Genomic DNA, 6,535 nt, shown 5'->3' with positions numbered 1-6,535 from the left:
CAAGTCCATGTCTTTCCTGTGCTGAGGAGTCCAGAGATGGACACAGTACTCCAGGCAGAGTCTCACCAGAGTAGAGGGGGCAGAATCACCTCCCTTAACCTACTAGTCACGCTGTTCTTTACGCATCCCAGGATACAGTTGGCTTTCTGGGCTGCAAGTGCACATTACCAGCTCATGTCCAGCTCAGTTCTTCATCCACCAGAATCCCCAAGTCCTTCTCCAGAGGGTTGCTCTCAGTCCCTTCATCCCCCAGCCTGTATTGATACTGGGGACTGCCCCGACCCTTATGCAGGACATTGCACTTGCCCTTGTTGAGCCTCATGAACTTCACATGGGCCCACTTCTTGAGCTTGTCCAGGTCCCTCTAGATGGCATCCCTTCCCTCAGATGTGCCAGCTGCACCACTCAGCTTGGTGTCATCTGCAAACTTGCTGAAGCTGCACTTGATCCCACTATGTCACTGATGAAGACACTAAACAGTACTGGTCCCAATACAGACCCCTGAGGGACACCACTCATCATTGATCTCCATCTGGACATTGAGCTGTTGACCATTACCCCCTGGATGTGACCATCCAGCCAATTCCTTATCAAATCCACCCATCAAATCCATCTCTTTCTAATTTAGAAAAAAAGATGTTGTGGGGGACAGTGTCAAAGCCTTACAGAAGTCCACATAGATGACATCCATAGGTCTTCCCTTGTCCACTAATGTATTCACTGCATATGTGCTGGATGAGACAAAGCAGCTTTCCCATGCTACATGGGGTAGTAGTAAATGGGAAAGGGAATACAGCTCTCTTGCTCCTCTGGAACATTTGCCTGAGAAAGTAAAATAGGAGGCCAGTGGCTGCACTATACTCAGAATTAATAAACTAAAACAACTTCTATTATGAACAAGAGCGAAGTAATGTATTTGTGACTTTCTAAATTTGCTGTTTTTGAAGCACCTTCAGCTTTGTTATCAAAGATCAAACTTTGTAAAACTTCATCAACTTATTTTTGGGATTAAGCACAGTCTTTCAAATTAATTAGGTAGCACAACAAATGCTTGAGGAATCTGAATGCTCTGAAAGACATGAAAGGAATGTCAAATGGGTTTGGACAGACTATTAAAGCCAAGTCATTTGGGATTGAACTGGAAATTTAAGTCTCCACCGTGACTTCTGAAGCATATTAGTGCTTTTATGCAAGAAGGCTCACTTTACCTTCCCCTCATTCCTGCCCTTGCTGTCAAACTGTGCTCAGTTTCAAGCAGTTGAAGCCATTATCTCACACAGACACCACAAGTGAAAGTTCTCTGATGATTTTAGAGTCTCAGTTTTAAAGCCTCATTCTTGCTTGTAAGAAGAAAACTTGTCAAAGTAAACTAGGCAGAACTGTGAAACAAACTGCTTCACTCCCCATATGCTCACACGCCATTCATCAGCAGTTTTCCGGCCAGAGCCAGAGATCCTTGCTAGTAAACAAGGATCGATAAGGCAGTTCCATTCCAAAAAGGAGCCTCTGTTTTCAGCATTTGACAATAGGCAATGGCCAGCTAGGGTGAATCACAGCACAGCAAGAAGCGGTCCCATCTAAGGCACCTCATTCTACCCTGGCAGTGTTTAAAGACCACGGATATATCATTGAGGGACTGGCTTCCACTGAAAGGAAGCAGATCTATAAGCCAGATGCAGACCTGCCCTGCAGACTCATTTGAGCTTGATTTAGCTCTTCCCATCCAAATCATTGTTTGGCTCTGCCTCTACTAGGCACTTGAGAATTCACACCAGAAAAGGGACATATGCACCCAAACTTCTTTGACCCTGCAGCTCAGCCTGTCCACTGGGATGGAATCCCTTGCTTTGTAATGTGGGTGGCAGCTGGAGAGATGTTTAGCTTGAAGACCATCAATCCAGTTTGAGCTGATGGGAATAGAAGAAAGGCAGTGGGTATTCTCCCATTCCATTCCAAGACTTGCAAGGGAAGAAGCAGACTTTGCAGGTTTTGTTAGTTACATACATCTGCAAAGACTGTTTTTCAGCAGGAAAAGCCTGTAATTCAGATACTCAACATAAGCAATTTGTTTGCATGGAATACCTCTCCCCCCACCAATCAATACCAGGATATTTTTGTTTTAGACAATATTTTGGCACACCACCTTTGCTGCAAGTGAACATAGCTTATGGGGAACAGAAACCCCTTTTAAGAGATGATTTTCATCTCATTTAAGAAATGACATAGCTGTCTCAGCTATATGTAGACTGATATTAATACTAGCAGTTAGTGTGTCAGCAGGTATTGCGATACCACTGCTCATTGCCCTGTAAGAGAATGTCAAAGGAAGTGAAAAGGACAGCATTCATTGAGTGCCTGAGATGGGGGATTTAAGAGATACATCCAAGTAGAGACTTCAGCCCAGATAATTAGTTCTACTGTTGCAAAGGTAAGAGTTTTGGCTGAAACAGATACAACTAAATGCTCTAGAAACAAGCCCTTCCATAGCCAGATTTTTCTGCTTGTTGCTTGGTGGTAGATAGGACAAGAAAACAGCTGAAAGGAGGGCATTTTCAGATTTTACACAAGCTCAAATCCGGTGCCTGAGCCCATGAGTTTGTGTTCATCTTCTCTGTGCATTCAAATACAGAGCACAAGCAAGGGAGAAAGCATTCATCTTCCCTTGACAACCAATTACAGTTCTTGATAAACATTCAGTAAAGTAAATCCATAAACATGGTATGCCTAAAAGACCACAAGGAACCATTTTAGGTAAAAGTGGTGGGTTAACCTTGGCTGGCTGCCAGGTGCCCACCAAGCCACTCTCTCACTCCCCCTCCTTAGCATGACAGGGGGAGAAAATAAGATGAAAAAGCTCATGGACTGACATAACGGCAGGGATATTACTCATCAATTACCTACTGTCATGGGCAAAACACACTTGGCTTGGGGAAGATCAATGTAATTCATTGCCAATTAAAAACCGAGTAGGATAGTGAGAAGCAATCCCCCTAAAAAACAAAACTAAAACCACCTTCCTCCCACCCCCGTCTTCCCAGCCTGAACTTCACTTCTGACTCTTCTACCTCCTCCCCCTGCCTGAGCAGCACCAGGAGATGGGTGATGCAGGTTGTGGTCAATTCATAGTGCTTCATCTCTGCTGCCCTTTCCTCCTCACACCGTTCACCTGCTCCAGCGTGGGATCCCTCCCACAGGATACAATCCTTCACTGTTTCAGTGCGGGTCCTTCTCACTGGCTGCAGTTCTTCAAGAACTGCTACATCATGGGTCTTCTCCATGGGGTACAGTCCTTCAGGAACAGGCTGCTCCAGTGTGGGTCCCCCATGGGCCACAGGTTCTGCCACAAAACCTGCTCCTGTGTGGGCTCCTCTCCATGGGCTGCCGTTCCTGCCAGGAGACTGCTCCAGCATGGGCTCTCCATGGGCTGCAGCTTCCTTCAGGGCACATACACTGGTTCCACAGGCTGTAGGGGGGACAGCTTGCTTCACCACGGTCTTCACAGGCTGCAGGGAAATTTCTTCTCCGGCACCTGGAGCACCTCCTCCCTCTCCTTCTCTGATCGTGGTGCTGCAGGCACCCTCTCTTTCTTACTACCCTCTCACAGATTCTGCGCAATGTTTTTTACCCTTTCTTAAATACGCTATCACAGACATGCTACCAGTGTTGCTGATGGGCTCAGCTTTGGCCAGCAGCAGATCCATTTTAGGGCCAGCTGGATTGGCTCTGTCCAACATGGGTCCCTGGTCTCTTCTCACAGCAGTCACCCCTGTAGCCATCACACCACCAATCCCTTGTCACAGAAACCCAATACAGTAAGGTAGATGACAATGGAGGTAAGAAGATACAGCCAAAATAGGGCACATAAGATCATATATATATGGCGTGCTTACAACAGAAGAATACATGCAAACTGATTAGTGTTCTCCTTTAAAAATGGTAGAGTTGGCTAAATACGACAGTCATAAAGTCAAAGGGAAAAGGACGTTCATTAATGCAAACACCCAGATCAGCTTGCAGCTGCATGAAATATTTATGTGAACTGACAGAGCCAAAGAAGGGAAAGTATTTATCAGTCTATAGGTAGGGCAACAATTTTATATGACTGAGACAGCTATGAAAGTAAAACACATTAGCACAGTGGTGGGGCACTGCAAATCAAACATTCCAAGCACAGACTGGAATCGCTGTCTAGGCAAACCATTAGGAAAGCCCTCGGTTGCTTGAGAGAATGCCTCAGTAAAATATACATGAATTATTCAGTCATGTTCTTATATTGTTAATGCTGTGGAAGTAAATACAAAAAAAAGAAACGGTAATATTCTTGCTACTTACTTCATGTCATTTTCCATACACTAGCAATGTGAATTACTTCTGTTAAAAAAACAACCCACGAACAAAAACAATAAACAAAAAAAAAACAACACAAAACAAAACAAAAAACCAAACCCCAAAAAAATACACAACCCCCCCCAACAGTACATATCAGGACTCTCATTTGAAAACCAAGTGATACAGGTACTGCAAGCAGACTATAGTGCCAAGTTTACCCACTGATCTACAGTACATTCTTGGCTGATCACATCACCACATTTCTAATTGCCTTCAGCCTTTGTCTAGCACATCTGTTTACTGTAAATCTTCGGAGAAGATGTTATTCCTGTAAAAGTGTTGACTTGGAAAGTAATACAACCCCAGAACCATGTACAAGCCTCATCAGAACTGCTTTTTCTGGGAAGGACACAATTTGTGTATAGTTTTTCATAGCAACATACACATTTGATAGAACAAAACCAGTTTAGATATCAGGAGTGATAGGCATCACAATCTATGTCCCTAACAAAGGCTTGGTATAATTCCTACTGAGATCAATGGAAAGATTCAAGAGAAATTATTGACAGCAGTGACTATATTCTGTATAAATTCTCATTCACATTCGCCCATATTTAAACACAGCAGGTACAGACACTTTGTCATGTTTTGAGGAGGACAGTTAAAAAATGCAGAAGTTAGGGGTTCAACTCTGACTCAAAGGGAGTGAGGTTAGAATGTTCATGTGCTTTTGCAAATCCTTTCCTAGCCAAATACATACATTTTTCCATTGTTCAATTATTTATGTAATAAAACCAATAAATATGATTTTATCCAAAGACAACTTAAACCCAAACTCTCAGATGTACTCTGTGGCATTTGTGACTCTAACTACATCTCAGCACCTCTTGCAGCAGGTCTGGAGTGTGCCCTTGCATGCCAAGCCACTCCCACATCGCCCTTGGCTACATGAGTAGAACAGGCCACGGTGTTTACAGCTACAGAAGTAAGATCAGAGGTAGCATGGCCAGCTCATTCCCTTCAAACTACTTGAATAAAAAGAACTATGCAACACATGAATTTCGTCCCTTGCATACTTTTAGGCCATGCCTACACAAGCAGCTTTGCAGCTCAGGCTGGTGACACAGGCTTCCTGCACTTCCATGCTGTTGTTACATTTACCCAATCAACAAAAGTAGAATAGGAACACAGTAGAAACCTGTGTATTGCTAATTACCACACTGGAGGTATGTGTATTTCCAGGACAGCTGGAAATCCTTTCAAACAAGCGTGCACAGGAAAAATAATATAGTTAGGTAACTGAAGATTCTTCAGGAAGAACAACATCACAGTGTAGGGAAGAAGTAGCTTAATCTTGCAAAAGTTCTGGTTCAGCAATATTAGCAATAGATGTTGGAGCTAGATGATGGATTAAATAGTCCCCTTCCTTCAACAAAAGCTAAAATACGATGAGCTACCAGATATTCGTTCTGTACTCTTAAAAGTTACATAAAGAATAGCTGCCTTGGGAAGTGGGAAGCTTTCAGTATTTTTTAGGCTACTATACTGCTCAAATAAAGTTCAAATGAACAATAAAAGTGGTAAGAGTGAAGCATCTTATCAAAACACAGATTCCTAAAATCTTTGTGTTAAAAGTGAGATATATAGAGACCAACTGTTTGTTTAAGGGACAGAGAGTATCAGTCAGTGCCTTGCCTACATCCCTCATGACCAAAGGTCACCACTTTTCAGCTTGTAAGAGTCAGTTTTTCACCACTGTAACAGTGTTTGAAATGATACAAGGAAGACATTCTCTGAAGGCACTAGTTAACTATGGATGATCCAGATCTGAACTATGAAGGCAAAGGCACTGAGCTGATTGTTCTTTGACCAAGCGAGCAGCGAACAAGAGAGAAAGAAGAGTATACCACAAAAACAGACCAAAAAGCAAGCTCCACAAATAGCCTGGATCAGCACTAAGAAAAGAGATTTTGGACAACAAAAGCTGAGTGAGAGGTTTGGAATTGTAAGCAAAACTATTGTCTCCCTGTTTTCTCCTTTCTTCATAGAAATGGACACTTCAAAAGTAAAGAAAAGGTTACACAGCCTAGGTGAAAATACTGCAGAATTTGAACACTCAACCAACATCACTGTCATTTTTTGAGTGCCTTGTTGGTGCCTGGTAAAGCACGTTGCCTTATGCAGAATCTTCTATCCTATTTGCATC

The sequence above is a fragment of the Falco punctatus genome (genome assembly GCF_963210335.1).
Source record: "Falco punctatus genome assembly, chromosome: 4".
NCBI classification, from domain to species: domain Eukaryota; kingdom Metazoa; phylum Chordata; class Aves; order Falconiformes; family Falconidae; genus Falco; species Falco punctatus.
The sequence above is the reverse complement of the archived record's forward strand: the minus strand, read 5'-3'. Positions refer to the sequence as shown.